This window comes from Bubalus bubalis, chromosome 20, assembly GCF_019923935.1.
Source record: "Bubalus bubalis isolate 160015118507 breed Murrah chromosome 20, NDDB_SH_1, whole genome shotgun sequence".
Classification (NCBI taxonomy): Eukaryota; Metazoa; Chordata; class Mammalia; order Artiodactyla; family Bovidae; genus Bubalus; species Bubalus bubalis.
The window spans coordinates 7,955,818-7,974,902 of NC_059176.1; the positions used below are offsets into that span (position 1 = coordinate 7,955,818).

The 19,085-nt window shown below is 39.8% G+C and overlaps 1 long non-coding RNA gene across 3 annotated transcripts; it reads right to left on the reverse strand.

Annotated features, from left to right (window-relative positions):
* Positions 1–735: 735 nt before the first annotated feature.
* On the reverse strand, positions 736–17,770 carry LOC123330760. 3 transcript variants are annotated; one of them, XR_006546871.2, is made up of 3 exons: positions 17,253–17,769; positions 6,315–6,419; positions 736–1,656 (listed from the first exon to the last, which is right to left on the reverse strand). It is a non-coding gene; the product is annotated as an uncharacterized LOC123330760 (long non-coding RNA). The 3 variants fall into 3 exon arrangements; XR_006546872.2 differs by lacking the exon at positions 736–1,656 and adding an exon at positions 2,476–2,919 and having other exon boundaries at positions 17,253–17,770; XR_006546870.2 differs by lacking the exon at positions 736–1,656 and adding an exon at positions 2,476–2,669.
* Between the last annotated feature and the right edge of the window lie 1,315 nt (positions 17,771–19,085).

A 19,085-nucleotide genomic window follows, 5' to 3' on the forward strand; every position in this document is an offset into this window, starting at 1 on the left:
TTAGGATCAATATCAATATCTATTTATCTACACATACTCTTTTTTAGATTCTTCTTTTCCATGGTAGGTTAAGATACTGAAGTCTTTCAAGGGCTTCCCTGGAAGTCTTTCTAGTCCAGGGAATAGTCCATAGAAACAAAGGTGATACTAGTTTTTTTTGCATAAAATTTAAGGCAGTTTGCGCTAAATTCTGAATGTGATTGAATTAGTGCATCTTTAAGGACCCACATTATTGGGCTTGGTACTATGCCAAAGGGAGAAGGTGGATGGTGCCCTTGGCACTCGGACAGCACTCTGAGTTCAAGAAGCAGAATGAAAGAGAGCTTTGAGAACCTGGTTTCAGTCTTTTTGAGATTTTGCCATTAGACCCATAAGAGAACTGAAGAATCTGGAGAGGCAGCAAGAACGCTGCTCTAAGGAACGAAACCAACACCACAATGAGAGCCCAGAGGAGAAAGCTTCTCACACCGAGAGACTTGCCAAAGACCACCCAGAGATCATCGACAAAATATATTTTTGTTCTGCTCTGCAAGGGTCAAGAAGGAAAAATTTAGTGAGTACCTGCTGCTTTTGTATAAATGTGTTATTCCCCCAGGCTACTGTGTTTTCCAAGTGAATGAGGTCTATCTTATTCCTTGAAGTTTTCTGCTTCATAACTCAACTTTCTGCCTAAGAAAGAGTTGACATACCACCATCCTAAAAATCTCTGAATAGCTCTAATAACTGAAGGCGAATTTTTGTGATCAGAGAAAAGATCATCACTCTTCGAATAAATTCGACATACAAATTAGCACCCAAAGTGTCTACATGTATACAGCTCTGTTTATTTTGACTTCACCAACAACTGCAATAATGAATAGGCATTCCTGCACCACTGACTATTTAAAACCAACAAAAGGCAGGGGAAATGCAAGGAAAAAAGGGAGAGAAGTCCAAGTACCACCAACTAGAAGAAGCACACCCCTCCCTCCCCAAATCCTCAATTCCCTTAACTGTCAGATTGTTAAAACTGAGCACACCCTTCTGAGAGGATGGCATTTTTCCTTGTAAGAATTTTCCTTCTAGTGATCCGTCCCCGGCTTAATGAAGTGTTCCCTAAATTAAATCTACCCTTTCTGAAAGGTTACTCCCCAAACAAAATGAACAGGAAAATGCCTCTAGTCCATATAAATGTCATGTTGCCCTCCAGTAAATCTGTTTTAATCACTACTTTTAAGGAAGCAGCCCAATTGAAGAGGAGGGAAACTCAATTACTCTGTATACCAAGACAACTGTCAGAGGGGGTCACAAACAGTGTCTTTCAGGAGAAACTTCCTCTGGAGAGACGCAAGGCACACTCTGTTCTGTAAATGACTTGTCCTTTTCCTTTTCCTAGTGAGAGCCCACCTCCCACTGGCATTGAGGAGGGAGAGGAACAGTTATCAATGGAGAGATTGCTGTGCCAGTGTTCCTTCCCATGTGTTTTCTCACCAAGTCTTGACAAGATTTTTGAAGAATTCTTTCCCCTTCTGTGGATAAAAATGGGGTCCCAGAGTGATGAAGTCCACCTTCAAGGACACCAGGCCAGAAAGGGAAGAGGTGAGATCTGCACCCAATTCTGTGCGATTCCAAAGGTTTTGTTCCAGCTAAGAGGTGACAATTCTGTTTTCCACTGAGCTGTACGAGACCATTTAAAAGAAACAGTCAGTGTGGGAGGACCAATCAGTCAAATAACTCTTCATTGAAGAACTGGGCAAAATCTGATTCCCTGACACTCAGAAGCAAGTGCTTCAGCAAGATTCTTGGTGTCTGCAGAATACTAGTGAACCCATAGATCTGGAAGGTAGGCTGAGCCCAGGACCAAGGCTTGCCAACCTCAAGCCAACATTTAAAGGTCAACCCAAAAGGGCTGTAAATGACCACTCCAAAAACTTTTGGTTGGGAAATGACCAACAGCAAATACCTCTTGACGCTGATTCCAAATAAGCCTGTGCCTTGGATTGAGTTTCGACAAAGGCGTTCATATGCTTTGCGAAGCTAATGTGCAGAGGCAGCCTTCAGTGCTTATGTTTTTTGGAATTAAGTTGCATGACTGTGCCTTGCTCTCTAAAATGTGTAAATGTGCAAATTATGCTACAACAGATTGCCAAAGCAAGTTGAAGAAATGAAAAATATGGTGCACTCTCACGGTAAGGGCGCAGGGGTGTGGCTTATTGCCTGATGTTAAAGGCAGGCTCCAAACTCCCCATCCTTGGGGGTTCTGGAAAGGATTATTAGAATGGAATCAGGAAGTGAAAAGTAGCTAGATGGCTTTTTCAAGGGCCCAGTTGCCTCTGAACATGCTCTCTCTTACTGGCACAAAAGAAGTCATGTAAATTATGTGTGCTATATAAGTTCCATTTCCAGGTCATATTTAATTTTCCTAGTTCACCATATCCTAATAGAAATTATGGTCTATGTGCAGGTTAGAAAAGAATTTCCAGACATGAGGCAGAATGAAAGGAGAATAAACTTTATTAGAGTTAGCAGGGGCGGGGTGATGGTGGTGAGAGTCACTGCCGGTACCGCAGGCCAACTTCCTGACAGTCATGGAGAGCAGACCTTGAATGTGGGTCCTTGGTTCGTTTTTATAGCCAGGGGACAAGGAGTGGTGTAGGGGTCTTGCAAGTTGATTGGATAAAGTTTGTATACTGGGTGGGAGAAGAATAAGACAAATACATTTCCCTTACATGGGGTAGGAGGGAAGACAGGCCATACTGCTTAGGAGGGCTCAAAAATTCTTCAACAGTACAACATAGGCGCAGGAAGGGGTGATAGGGGTCTGGGTTTTTTTTTTTTTTTTTTTTTCGGTTCCTTCTTTCGAAGACCCTTCTCTTTCACCTTGTTCTTTGGTCCTTAGGGCACCACAGAAATACAAAGTCACAGGCCAAATCTTGATCCCTAAGATGTTCAAGGGTTAAAAAGATAGAGAAATACCCCAACCACTTCATTACCTCCAGTGGTGTGTGTGTGTGTGTGTTTATGAGTATGTTCATGTGTGTACTAGCATTCTGGTTACTCATTTTAATGTTGTCTAAGTTTTTTATGATGAGGAGACTAACCTCATGTATGGAAATGCCGAGAAGACATACAACATCTCCTTTCTTCAAGGAAATGAAAGGAAACACTCATATGCTCCAACATTTCATAGGGTGAGAAGGAAGAGTGAATGCCCATCACTTTTGCTGACCAAAACTTTCTCATGAAATGAAGAAAGTTGTAAAAAATGTGTTGGGTGAATAATAATTTTTGAATCATCAGGGCCAAAGATGTTACCGTGACTGATGAGTCATATTGTTAAATGATACCTAGAGTCCAATCCTGTCCTTGGAAAGCTAAAAGTATCAGCAACTTCCCAAGATCAGACATGGGCTCTCTTAGAATACACCCTAAACTCAAATTCCTTGTCTCCTGTTCTCCTTGGTACATGTTATTACTGAAGAGTCAACAGAATCCTTTGCAAATTAAGCCAGACTATATTTCTTCAACTTCCAAAAATGCTCCAAAAATTAGACACGACTCCTGTTTTCAGTGAAATGGATAATGAATATTGCAAATTTTCCTAAAGGTCATAAGTTGCACAATGAAAAGGAAGAGATTTAGATCCTACATTTATAGGTATGTCCTCACAGCTTAGTTGAGAGGTGGAAACATGTTTCTATAGAAACTCATTGACACATGCAGCCAATTTAATTGGGAAGGAGACCTGGGATGGGGATGCTGAAAATAGTGATGTCTAATTGTGGACAAAGGATTCACGGTGTTCAGAAAGCTTCCAAATTTGTGATTTTCATTCTCTTGGTCCTCCCTCCCTTCCTGCTCTATTGTTCCCTCTCGTTTCCTTTCATCTGCCATCATGAGAAAGAGACAAGATGCTGGAGGTGACAGCTCAGAATTGGCAGTGCCCTGAAGATTTTTTTCCCCTTCTAGTCTTAATATGGAACACTGTCTGTATTACAAAGTGTAATGATGGATTCATAAAATTAACCCATGCATGTGTGCTAAGTCACTTAAGTTGTGTCCAACTCTGAGACCCTATGGCTTTTAGGCTGCCAGGCACCTCTATCCATGGGATTCTCCAGACAAGAATGCTGGAGTGAGTTAAAATTAACCCATACCTCTGGTTAGAGTCACACAATAGTGGGATATTACAGAGAAGAGGGACAAGCATGTTTGCATAGTCACCTCAGGACTTACATAGGATTGGAGACTTGGAACAAGAATGTTCCATTAATTTCTCACATATATCAAACAGCCCTGATATCCCAATGTTTATATCAGAAAACAATATTGCCTTGTTTACACATAAGATTCCTGGGTTTGTGCAGGAATTCTACGAGCTGAGCTAGAGATCAACCCATAAGGAAGGTCTAGGACATTTGAAGGTCTAGGGCATCTGTAGTGTTGGAGAAGAGTCTTGAGAGTTCCTTGGAAAACATGGAGAGCAAACCAGTCCATCCTAAAGGAAATCAACCCTAAATATTCACTGGAGGGACTGATGTTGAAGCTGAAGCTCCAATACTTTGGCCACCTGATTTGAAATGATGTAAAGACCCTGGAGAAGACCCTGATGCTGGAAAAGATTGATGGCAAGAGGAGAAGTGGGCAATAGAGGATGAGATGATTAGATGGCATCATTGACTCAACAGACATGAGTTTGAGCAATCTCTGAGAGATGGTGAAGGAGAAGCAAGCCTGGGATCACAAAGAGTTGGACACAACTGAGCAACTGAAAACAATGAGGACATCTGAGAATCAAGGCCTACTTCTCAGTATTATTCTTGCCCAGCTCAGCCAGCTGTTTATAACCAAGAACTAGTGATGCTTCAAGACACTAGTTAGGAAATTACCTAACATCTCCAAGAGGATTAATCTTAAGGTACCATCACTTACTCATAAATATAATTATTATATGAAAATGCATTATCCCCAAATCTGTTTAGCAGTTATTCTGTGAGCTTTTTGAGCTCAAAAAGTATACTGTTTTATCTTATCTCTGCTTTAAAATGTTTATATTCTCATCACCTAACATATCATTTTTCATTTAACAGGTGTGTAACAAATATTAGGTAAGTACATGGATAATGCAAAAAATCAATCAACTAGAAAGAGCCTAGATTTTTTAGAACTCAGATGCTTTGGACCTCTGATTATATGATACACTCTTCTTCTCTGTTTCTGTTTTATTTGTTAATGAATTTTTCTATCTGCAAGTCCCGAATACAGTTTGGGCCACTCTGTCTTCAGTCCACTCTGTCTTCAGTGTAAATATCCAAATTAAATTTCAAGGGAATATCATGAAAATTAACATATGTATTGAGAAGCATGTCCTGTAAATTAGTTTTGTATTTTATTTCAATTGAAGTTAGACAACTGTAAATAGCTGTTGGAAAGGATTTTGATAAGCTCTGGGGCACATACTGTGTGGAGATGTCATTGTAGACATTTTCATATATATTATTTAATCACTCGTAACTCTGCATGTAATGTCAATTTTATTCTATCTCCTGACGTCTTACTCCAGAATGAAGGGCCATTTCCAAGGTCATTCAGAGAACAGTGGAGCTGGAATTTGAATCCATGCATTTCATTCTTTGCAACCACATATCAATATAAAAATGAAATATTCTTTTTAAAATAACTCAAGATTCTGGAGGATCAATCACGAATGCACCATATTTACCCAGACACTCCATCAAAGAATGCCATTTATCAGGAAACTACTTCACAAGAACTTTAACAATTTAGCTTCTTGAGTGATTGATTTCAGAGTTGACTCTCATTAGATCCTTGCAGGCTATGTTTAGCAAAATGGATTATGTAATCCATTTTTTGAACTGAATTTTTATTATCAGATATATTTTCTAGTCAACTAGTCATGATTGAACTTTTTGATGGCTCCAACTTCAAAACTACATCTTACATAATTTTAAAATCTGGCACTAAAAATATGTGGAGAAACATAAATTAGCATTTCTGGGGGATGAATGATGTGTATTATTCAACTTTCTCTGGAAAAGTGGTAAAGGGTAAGGACAAATGTAGTGTAATGACTTTAACACTTAGCAATGTATGATTGTAAATGATTCATTTCTTTAAGCCTTGGTTTTCTCATCTGTAAATTGGGGATAATAAAAACATGCATCTTTTCAAAACACTTTTAAATTGCCTTGAGGGCGCAGAGGAAATGACTGTTAAAAGGATTTGTAAAACTCTTAAGTAAAGATAAACTCTAGAAAGAATTTATGATGCAAAGCAGAAGAGTCACCAGGACTTACTAAAGAATTGATACATACCTGTCAGTCATTTTGAAAGAGTTGATCAAGTTATTAACACAGGTGGATCATTTGTTGCGAATGTATTGTTTTCAATCCTCATGTCCACTGCTTTGCATTCTCAACCTTGGAAAGTGAAAGAAGTTTTCTTGAAAAACATTAACATCATCATAATTACCTTATAGTCATTAAGATGATCATAATTATATTTTCATTCTGTCTTCTGCTAAAGCACAGCCTACATGGGAGAGGGTCCCATGATGCCTTCGCAACAGTCAGACATGTACCATCCTCGCCTGGCACACTTCCAGCCAGGGTAATTGCATTCTGCTCACCAAAAACTCCCTGTAGTTTTCCCCAGAGAAGGGTTCCCTCATTTCCTGCTCAAAACCAGCTGTGCTGGGGGGCTGGCAAACAGCTGCCATGTGGATACCCAGAGGTGGCTGTGTTTCAACACAGACCAGAACAAGGCTTGGATATTTCTGTGGCCAAGGCTCCAGAGAAAACCAGCAAAGTATCCAGACATTTTCTTTTGCTATTAAAAAATGGCTGCTCAATAATACTCATCAGTAGATGTTACAATTTGGGGATGAGGAGAGTGGGAAATATGGCTTTATTTTGAAGTAAAAAAAAAAAAAGCTCATCATTCTATAAGATCGTGTACCTCCAGCTGCCACATCTCCAATCAGGGAACTAATAGTCTATTTTATTTTAATTGTTCATAGTTAAAGATGACCTCTTGTACCTCCTAATTAATTACTGAGTTTCTCATAAGATTCTCCAGTTAGAGCTAAAGTTGATAGAAAACCTGGAGTTCTTTCTGAACTGTGATCTTGCAGATGTATTTTTGAATGAGAACATGATTCTGTTTACATGATGTTTAGTGAAAGGGACGATGTAGAAGTCTGTGGCTTCATGCAGGCCTCCCATAAAACCCCATGCAGAAGATGAAACATGACACCCACTTTGTAATCCATCCAGGACTCCTACCCCCAGTCCATACGTTTCATATGTATGTAATCAACTTTTATTGGTTCTTGAATTACATTCTGTGAGCACAGAACTCCCCCTTGCCAGTTAGAGCACAAGAACGGAGCTTGGAAGTGTCATTAATAAACGGCCGTGTGGCTTGAGCACAGCGAAACGTTTATAAAAACTCTTTCTTGTACCAATGTTTATTTTGGTGGGAATGAAGCTTTAGAAAAAATATTTCGCACATAAAAAATAGGCCGTCAGATCTGGAACCTTGATAAACTGAAGTGAGCAAACTTCCTTTCATTCATTCATTCATTCTCAGCTGAGTGCTTCCTATGAAAAAGGTTTAGCTTAAACATACATGTCTTTGATCCGGCCATAAGGAATTCACACAGAGCTGAACCAGCCCTAGCAGTCAAGATTGTGGCATGCTGTCATTTGAAAGCAAAGCACATAGTTATAGAAAGACATTTCTAAAATAAGCTAATCATGACTGCATTATGGTCCAAAACCAGAAATCGCCATTCACCTTGGCACATTAAGCAACTAGATCAGGTTGGAAGAAATACTTCATGCCTGGACAATAATCCATCTCAAAAGACAGATATATTTGCTACCAATTGTTCACTGACTCACTTTAGATAAGAAATTGACCTGCCAGTGACAGAATGCCCAAGCTGACCAAAATATTCCCTCACTGAATGAGTTGCCATTTCCTCCTCCAGAAGATCTTTCCAACCCAGGGATCGAATCCAGGTCTCCTGCACTGCAGGCAGATTCTTTACCATCTACGCTACCAGGGAAGCCCACCAAGAAAGTTACTGAAGCTCAAAGCTCCGTGAAAAAGAACGGCCACTGGGTCCAGACAGGGTGGCTCTGACATCCAGCTGGGACAGCCTGATACCTCTTTTCTAAGAAATACCGTGGACAGAGGAGCCTGGCAGGCTACAGTCTATAGGGTCACAAAAGTGTCGGAAATGACTTAGCAACTAAACAACAACAAACATAACAAAGCCAACAGGCACCCACTTCCTAAAGGATACGTTTATTCCAACCATGACTCCTAGATACTACTGCTGAAGCTTTGATCTGGGTTGAGCTGTATCCAAGCTCCAGTGAAAATTTATGGTTTGCTGGGGTTTGTGCCCACAGATGGTTTAACCCACCCACTGTGTTGTGGATGTGATGATTTTCATTCTTAGAGGCAAACACTGATTCTGGGGAGCACTTGGAATCTCCAAGAGAAACCAAATTTATGTGCAGCCCAAACCATAACTCACAAGCACACACCCTCATTTTCTTTATTATGTCCCATTGGTCTGCTTCTTCATTCTTGGTCCTGCACATGGAATTTCTTGGTTATTCGCAGCTTCACAGCCTCATGTTTGCCTTGCTCCAAATGTTTCTTGCACTGGCTTTTCTTGATGACAATGACTGCTGTAACTGTGAATAGGTCCTGGATACTTTGGGACTGATTTCACTTCATCTGTACAGCAAATTGATTCACTTATACTTGAGCCTACTCATTCGAAAAGAACATGAGGCTTTTCGAAGGAGAAGTAGGTAGCAGAAGATGAAATGGCTAGATAGCATCACTGACTCAGTGGACATGAATTTGAGCAAGTTCTGGGAGATAGTGAAGGACAGGGGACCCTGGTGTGCTGCCATCCATGGCTATAAAAAGAGTTAGAAATGACTTCATGACTGAACAACAACATATATATGTATATGTATATTATATATATATTCATATTATTTTCCGTTATGGTTTATTATAGGATATTGAATCTAATTCCCTGTGCTACATAGTAGGACCTTCTTGTTTCTCTCTTTATCCTATATAATTGTTTGCCTCTGCTAACCCCAAACTGCCATCCCTATATCTATTTCTGTTTCATAGATATGTTGATTTGTATTACATTTTGGAATTCACATGTAAATGATTTCATGTGATATTTGTCTTTCTCTCTCTAACTTACTTCACTTTGTGTGATAATCTCTAGATCCATCCATGTTGCTGCAAATGACATCATTTCATTCTTTTTGATGGCAGAGTAATATTGCATTGTATGCTGCTGCTGCTGCTGCGTCTCTTCAGTTGTGTCCGACTCTGTGCAACCCCGTAGATGGCAGCCCATCAGGCTCCCCCATCCCTGGGATTCTCCAGGCAAGAACACTGGAGTGGGTTGCCATTTCCTTCTCCAATGCATGAAAGTGAAGAGTGAAAGTGAAGTTGCTCAGTCGTGTCCGACTCTTAGCGACCCCATGGACTACAGCCTACCAGGCCCTTCCATCCATGGGATTTTCCAGGCAAGAGTACTGGAGTGGGTGCCATTGCCTTCTCCGATTGCATTGTCTATATGCATTTAGATTGTTTCCATGTCTTGGCTATTGTAAAGAATGCTGCCCTGAACATAGGGGTACATGTGTCTTGTTGAATTGGAGACTTTCAATATCTCTTCTGCATTGAGGTGAGCTAGAGTGAATCCCATGTCTTTAAGAAGGATTAGAAAAAGCATAATCTTCTTAGTCAGGGGGATTAATGGCAAACCATGGAAGAAATCTGGCCATTAGTCTATAGGCAGTGGGGACTCTGAAAAGTTTGAATGATGACTAATGTCAATAAAATATGCTTCCTTCTGAGGATTATTTATCCCTTAAAACTGGAGACGAAAGGGACAATAAATAGACCCAAGGGGCATGAGAAACTATGGGAATTGCATGGAACATGCTGGAGAAAGAATGTGGGTTTAGGGTCCTACCTACTGCTGCTAAAATCCTCTAAGTCTGACCATATTCTACTACTACTACTACTAAGTCCCTTCAGTCGTGTCCGACTCTGTGCGACCCCATAGACGGCAGCCCAACAGGCTCCCCCATCCCTGGGATTCTCCAGGCAAGAACAGTGGAGTGGGTTGCCATTTCCTTCTCCAATATTCTAACTGGGATTAAAATGTGTGAAAGTAAATTCTTTCCATCAACACCCCTCCTTCCTCCTCTTCTATTTTTTTTTTTATCCTTTTTGCCTTCCTTTTAAAATTCTTCCTCATATTTGCCAGTGTTTTGCTGTTAACAGAGCAATTTTATTTACATGTGTTTTCATTCACTTCTCACTCTATGAAGTAAACTGGACAGGTGTAATGACCCTAATTTATACTCTTAAGTCAAAGTTTAGACTAGCCTAGTAACTTGACTAAGATCACACAGCTAGTAAACGAAGAGCTGTAGCCTGAATCTTGTCTTCTAACCCTAAGATCAATGGTCTTTCAACAGAAGCCCTTTTATTACCACAAACTCAGCTACTAACAAATGTTCCAAATTGTGAGCATTCTTGCAACTGACAGTTTTAGGACAAATCTCCAAAACATTTTTTTTTTAAGTAATATTTTTTATGTGCCTGTTGGCCATCTGTACGGGTTCTTTGGAGAAATGTTCAACATCGCTAATTGTTAGAGAAATGCAAATCACAGCTATAAAGAGGTATCACCTCATATTAGTCACAATAGCCTTCATCAAAAACTCTACAAATAGTAAATTCTGGAGAGGATGTGAAGAAAAGGAACCCACCTAAATGGTTGGCAGGAATGTAAACTGATGGAAAACAGCATAGAGGTTCCTTAAAGCGCTGAAAATAGAGACACCATAGGATCCAGCAATCACATTCTTGGCCATATATATGGAAACGATGAAAAATCTTATTCAAAAAGACACCTGTACCCCTATGTTCATAGCAGCACTGTTTACAACAGCCAAGACATGGAAGCAACCTAAATGTCCATCAACAGATGAAAAGATAAAGATGTGGCATATACATTCAATGGAATAGGACTCAGCTATAAAAAAGGAATGAAATAATGCCATTTGCAGCAACATGGATGGACCTAGCGATGATCATACTAATTGAAATAAGTCAGAGAGAGAAAGACAAATGTCATATGATATCACTTCTATGTGGAATCTAAAAAAATAACACAAATGAACTTATTTGCAAGACATAATAAGCTCACAAACATAGAATACAAATCTATGACTATCAAGAAAGATCCCCTGGAGGAGGGCATGGCAACCCACTCCAGTTATTCTTGCCTGGAGAATCCTGTGGACAGAGGAAGCCAGTAGGCTACAATCCATAGGATTGCAATGAGTCAGACATGACTGAAGCAACTGAGCTCACACACAGCAAAGAGGAACAGGGGAGGGAGGTATAAATTAGAAATTTGGAATTAACAGATACACACAACTGTATATAAAACAAATAAGGATCTGTTGCATAGCACAGGAAACTGTATTCAATATCTTATAATAATCTATAATGGAAAAGAATCTTAAAAAGAATATATATATATCTGAATCACTTTCTGTATGCCTAAAACTAACACAACATTGTAAATCACCTACATTTCAACTTTTTTAAAAAGCAATATTTTATTTAATAGACTTAATAGATACAATAATGTATTACTGAATAACTCACAAATTTATTTTATCTTTCTTTTCAAAAGAAGTAGAAGCTTTTTTTTTTTCTGAAACAATTCTTGAATTTCTGATCTTTTATACCCATATCCTCTATATATTTATAAAACAAGAATACAGGTATTCTCTCCTAAACATTCTGGCTTGAAGAGTTAATATGAATCTTTCTTTCCAATATGGTGTCTCAATTTAGTAAGTCCCTGATGGTCTAGTAGTTAGGATTCAGAGCTCTCTCAACTGAACGTGGACAGGAAGTTGGCAGAGGAGCTTTCCCACCACATGAACTGTCTTCTTCAGAATAATCACTATCCATTTATTACATTAAGAGACTTTTTATGATGTTTCCCTGTTGTTGCATGACATTCTGGTCTTATTCTGAAGAATAATTTTCTATCTGTGCTAAGGATACTTCATCAAGAATACACAATGTGTCTCTTCATTATTTACATTTGGAATCTCCAAAAACACCATTGGAACCCAAGATTGGAATCCATAGGGGACTCACCATAGTTTTCTAACATGAATGGAAAACAGGGTTCAGATCAGATCAGATCAGTCGCTCAGTCGTGTTCGACTCTTTGTGACCCCATGAATCACAGCACGCCAGGCCTCTCTGTCCATCACCAACTCCCGGAGTTCACCCAGACTCACGTCCGTCGAGTCAGTAATGCCATCCAGCCATCTCATCCTCTGTCATCCCCTTTTCCTCCTGCCCCCAATCCCTCCCAGCATCAGAGTCTTTTCCAATGAGTCAACTCTTCGCATGAGGTGGCCAAAGTACTGGAGTTTCAGCTTTAGCATCATTCCTTCCAAAGAAAACAGGGTTAGGAAAAATGAAAAACAAACAAACAAACAAAAAACAGAAGGATTATCAAGTTTTTAGGGTCATCCTCACATGGAATCAGAATTTTTAGTCAAAGTAACCCAGAATTTTTTCAGTTCATCCGCTTATTTCCAAGACTGGGAAACAACATGAGAAGAAGCAGTTTTTCCAAATCATGAGGCTGGTTAGTGGCAGTTGAGGATGTTTTCCAGTAGTCTTGTACAGACGTGAGAGTTGGACCATAAAGAAAACCAAACACCAAAGAATTGATGCTTTTGAAATGTGGTGCTGGAGAAGACTCTTGAGAATCCCTTGGACTGCAAGAAGATCAAACCAGTCAATCCTAAAGGAAGTCGATCCTGAATATTTATTGGAAGTGCTGTTGATGAAGCTGAAGCTCCAATACTTTGGCCACCTGATCTGAAGAGATGACTCATTGGAAAAGACCCTGATGCTGGAAAAGATTGAGGGCAAAAGGAGAAGGGGAGCAACAGAGGATGAGATGGTTAGATATCATTAGAGACTTGATAAACATGAGTTTGTGTAAACTCCGGGAGATGGTGGAGGACAGAGGAGACTGATGTGCTGCAGTTCACGGGGTTGCAAAGATTTGGACATGATGTAGCAACTGAACAACAGCATTCATGGATGCATGTCCTCCAGCTCAGAGGTCACGGAGAGCTTTCTTGTGGGTCATCTTGCTATGTTTCATGGTCATGTACCAAGAGTCAGACACGACTGAGTGACTGAACTGGACTGAGTGACTGGACTGAACTGAACCCTGTACCCCTAAAATTCTCTTACCTTCTCATGCCCTGCTCCTGGAATGTTTCTTCCCCAGTCCTTTACATAGTTCACTCTTTCTGATTATGTCACTGCTCAGAGGCTCCCCCTCAGAGACATCTTTGCTGATGCTCTGCTCATGTCTCTTTCCTTACCCTGCTTTACATTTCCCTATAGAAACTATCAACAGCTGAAAGGGCATTTCAAACACGTTTGCCATTTCTTACCTCCATCCATAAGGAATCTCCAAAAGTAAGCTCCAAACATCAGTAGGCAAGAATTTTACATAAAGTAGGTACTCAGTATTTGACCAACGAAGGTTGCATGGGTGGGTGACTTGATAGTTGGTTTCATGTTGTGGAATTGTCAGCATTTCATGAGCTTACTTGATTCGTGGAAGGCATTTAAAAATGTAAACTCTCAGTTTAAGTTAGTTTGATTTCCCCACAGAACTCTAAACAGCGGGCACTTAAAAATAATGGTCTACATCTAGGAACAATAGTTTGGGGTTTTCAGACACATGTATTATGGAGTCTGTCTGTGGTCCCTCCAGAAACTCTGCTGCCTTGCAAAAGCTGAAACATCTCAACATCTACAGCTGTGACTCTCAAGATGCCGCGGTCCCTCCAAAAAGCTATCCCCTCCATGCCCTGAGAATTCACTCTGATCCCTCTTAATGAGCAGGGGAATAGCACTGTGTTGGTAGTGAGGGCTGTTGAGTATGAAAAGGAGTCAGACCCTGGATTAGCAGTGTGGACATAGCAACAGACATGGTGAATATCCATGGGCTTCCTTTGTGACTCAGCTGATAAAGAATCCTCCTACAATGCGGGAGACCTGGTTTGGGAAGATCCCTTGGAGAAAGAAATGGCTTCCAACTCCAGTATTCTGGCCTAGAGAATTCCATGGACAGTACAGTCTATGGGGTCACAAAGAGTCAGACATGACTGAACAACTTTCACTTTCACTTTCAGTGGAGGGACGGCCCTCAGGAAGTCAGTGGGAAGTAATCTTGAGGAAATAAACAAAAACAAAAACACCCTTGCAGACTTCTGACTATACTACAAAGCTTACAGTAATCAAAACAGCACGATACTGACAAAAAAAGAAAAAAAAAAAAACCACATAGATCAATGGTACAAAATGGAGAGCCCAGAAATAAGTCTACCTATTTATGGTCCATTAACCTACAACAAAGGAGGCAAGAGTATACAGTTGAGAAAAGTTTCCTCAAGAAGTGAGGCTGAGAAACTGGACAACTACATGTTAAAGAATGAAATTAGAACATTTCCTCATATCATATGCAAAAATAAATTCAAAATGGATTAAAGGCCTAAATATAAGAGCTTAAACCATTAAACTCCTAGAAGAGAATATAGGCAGAAGACTCTTTAGTGTAAAACATAGCAATATTTTGAGGATCTGTCTCTGAAGGCAAAAGATAAAAAAGCAAAAATAAATGAGATATAATTAAACTTAAAATATTGTGCACAGAAAAGGGAACCATAAACAAAACAAAAAGACAAACTACAGAATGGGAGAAAATATTTGCATATGATGTAACTGATAAGAGCTTAATATACAAAATATATACAACTCAATATCAGAAAATTAAACAACCTAATCAAAAAAAATGGGCAAGGACCTGAATAGACATATTTCCAAAGACATACAGTTGGCCAATAGATACATGAAAAGATGCTCAATATTATTAATTGTTAGAGAAATGCAAATCAAAACTACCAGCCTAAATGGCCATCATCAAGAAGTCTACAAATAATAAATACTGGAAAGGGTGTGGAGAAAACTCTACCCTGCTGGAGGAACTGTAGATGTATACTGATGCTATGGAAAACAGCATAGAGGTTCCTCAAAAAACTGAAAATGAAACTACCATATGATCCAGCAATTCCAAAACAAGTATGGAAGAAACAAAAATTCAAGAAGATATAAGCCCCCCAATGTTCCTAGCATCATTATTTACAATAGCCAAGATGTGGACACAGCCCAAGTATCCAACAGCAGATGAATGAGTAAAGAAGATGTGGTGTGTGTGTGTGTGTGTGTGTGTGTGTGTATGCACGTGTGCTTGCTCTTTCGTGTTCGACTCTTTGAACCCCATGGACTGTAGGGCCTAACTCCTCTATCCATGGGATTTCCCAGGTAAAAATACTGGAGTGGGTTACCATTTCCTGCTCCAAGCCAGGGATCAAACCTATGTCTCTTGCACCTCCTGCATTGGTAGGCAGATTCTTTACCGCTAGCACCACTTGAGCAGACCCAATATGCAACGAAGCCTAGTGGAATAGTACTCAGCTCTAAAAATGAATGATAAATTGCCATTTGCAGTAACATGGATGGTCTTGGAGAATATTATGCTTAGTGTCTAAAATAAGTCAGACAGAGAAGGACAAATACTATTTGTTATCATTTACATGTAGCATCTAAAAAATAAAATGAATGAGTGTAGCAAAATAAAAACAGAGTTTTCAGATACAGAAAACAAACTAGTGATTACCAGTTAGGAGAGGGAAGGATGGAGGGGCAAGAAAGGGATAAGGGACTAAGAAATTCGCTGGTGGCTCAGATGGTAAAGAATCCCCCTGTAATGCTGGAGACCTGATTTGATCCCTGGGCTAGGAAGAACACCTGGAGAAGGGAATGGCTACCCACTCCAGTATTCTGGCCTCAAGAATTCCATGTACAGAGGAGTGTGTCAGGCTATAGTTCATGAGATGGTTGGATGGCATCACCAGCTTGATGGACATCAGTTTGAGTAAGCTCTTGGAGTTGGTGATGGACAGAGCAGCCTTGTGTGCTATAGTCCATGGGGTCGCAAAGAGTCAGACATGACTGAACAACTGAACTGAACTGATACTGTATACCTGAAACTAATATAATACTGCAAAGCAACCACAGTTCAATAAATAAATAAGTAATCACAACCCACTCCAGTACTCTTGCCTGGAAAATCCCATGGACGGAGGAGCCTGGTAGGCTGCAGTCCATGGGGTCACTAAGAGTCGGACACTGAGCGACTTCACGTTCACTTTTCCCTTTCATGCATTGGAGAAGAAAATGTCAACCCACTCCAGTGTTCTTGCAGGAGAATCCCAGGGACAGGGGAGCCTGGTGGGCTGCCGTCTATGGGGTCGCACAGATCGGACATGACTGAAGCGACTTAGCAGCAGCAATGAACAAATTAAATAAAAACCAGCTAGTTTTTATTTTTATTTAACTTAAAAATTAAATTTAAAAAATCAGCCTAGTGGGCTGGCTGGTTTTTTAAAAAATGAAAGATGGAAGACACTGGGAAGGGCTCACAAACAGGATGATGCAGGCTTCATCTGTTCTCTCTTTTGTCTGTTTCCTCATTTTGTCTTTTCCCTATGTCCCTAAAATGTTGGGGAGCCTGCTATTAAATGGCAACAGCTGTGAGAAGACCTATATTTTGACCCTGGGTCTGCCTTGAGAGGTCATGCCTACTTACTGAACCAATTTCCTCATCTGCAAAATGGCCTGAATTATTCTCATCCCCTCTGAATGAGAAGTCAGGGAGCTGGTAAGCTGATTTTCTAAACACTTCTTAAACCGTAAGTCCAGCACAAGTGCACAGGCTCACTTATCTATCACAACATCTTATTAAACGGTATCTTGCTTTGTTTGGTTTAGTTGTTCAGGATGGAATGTTTATCCTGATCTTGCATTCTGAGAGCTCACAGGAATTTTAAATCTAATTTGATTTCTCTGATTCTGGCTTTCCCTTGACTTCTATTTCAAGAGTGAAACTAAAGGAGGATCTATTTCTCTTTGGTTTCAGGTTCTAACAGCGGGGCTTTTTTTGCATTCTGATTGCAAGCACAGCCTAACAAAGCCATATTTAAACGCAGGGAAATGTCACTTACATGTTAAAAAGCTCACAGAAGCAAGTCTGTCTCTGCTGAATCTTTGAAGACGCTGCTTAATAAAAACGAGAGATCTTTCTGACGCTGTCCAACAGAACCTCCAGTAGATTTGTTCCGTGCATATTTTTGACGATAGAGATAAAAAGAGGGAAAAAGGCAGAGTGCATCACAACAATCATTTTTCATTACAGTCAGATATCCTCAAGCTTTAGTGCAATGGAGTCAACCAGAAAAGACTGGGTATTAATTATGAAGGTTCACTTCAATTTATCAGCAAAGGGTATCAAACAGGCCAAACACCACAGCCTCTCATATAATTTATCTCTTCGTTGTAGGGAGGCATAGAGCAATGACTTGCAAATTGCCTCCTCTGCAAAAAGAAGGGAGAAAACACACACACACACACAACACACAATTAAAAGCAGATAAGCATCATGCAATGTGTCACATTTTCAGCAGAAAGCCAAAAGTGGAGGTCTTAATCTTCGGGGCTGGTTTGCTGAGAGTACTCACTGATTCCTCCCTTGATGTGACTACTTAACTCCTATTAAAATTAATAGGGGTCAGGCTTGATCATCAAGGGAGAAAGGGCCTCCTGGCGCGTATAGGCTTCACGTAATAAGGATTTGGTGATTACTATATTATTTGGCCATTCATTTTCAGATTATCTTGTAAGTGTATGCTCTTTGTGATCTCGTCCAATTATGAAGAATAACATGCCGTGTAGGATCTATTTTTATTAAAGCAATCTTCTTTTCTTAAGCATATAATTTAAGGGGGCATATTGACGGGATCTTAATGCAGAGACCTTGAAACTATGCCCCCCACACACATACATCAAATGAATCATGTTAGTTACCATTTCTAACCTAGGTGTACTTTTATGGGACCTCTGACCCAAAGATTTGGAGACCATCAACTCATTAAAAAAATCCAATTCAAATATGTCTTAGATAATGGAAGGGGAGGGTAAATTTGCTTGAAAAAGTGGCATGAACATATTGCTGAATGATAAATATGAAAAATCTGAGACAGCAACAGTTCCCCCAAATGTCTGAGACACAGTTTCTGTTAAATGGGTGTAGTAAAATTACCAGCCTCAAGGTTATTCAAAAGAAGACCACATTTGTAAAAGTGCTTGGAGCAAATTGTCATGGTATATAATACAAAAAACACCCAATGTCACAGACTCTGATCTGTGTAGCGAGGAGGATAAGTAAAAACAAGAGTCAGAATTCATCTGCAACGTTTTAAGTATACTTTTATACACTTGGAATTTCATCCATTAAGAGTCTGAAAAACAACAATAAACATAAAAACACCAACAGCATCATTTTGTGGAGAGAGGACATTTTTAAAGGTACAGGAATGAAAAGGGCATTTCTTTGAAACAAAGAAAGTTACCACCATGACGTCCTACTCATGACGTCTACTCATCTCGCTCTCTGATTTTCCTCGTTTGCTGCAGACTGGTGAAAATGACCTTGCAAACTACCTCTAACCTACAGGGAAGCATTCAGGAGCCTCTGAAATAGACCATCATGGCAGCTCAGTACCATGGATAGGATCAGTAATTCACAGGGACATTAACAATTAAGCAAGCAGGTGTGGTTGAATCTTTCTCATCAAAATGTTGTGCTGTGACCTAAGAATGAAAGAAAATGTTTGCAAAATATATATCTGAAAAGGGGTTAATATCCAAATATCCAAAATATAAAAGTAACTCATACAACTCAACAGCAGAAATCATCTTCACCATCATCATTACTTTACCAACAAAGGTCCATCTAGTCAAAGCTATGGTTTTTTCCCAGTAGTCAGGTATGGATGTGA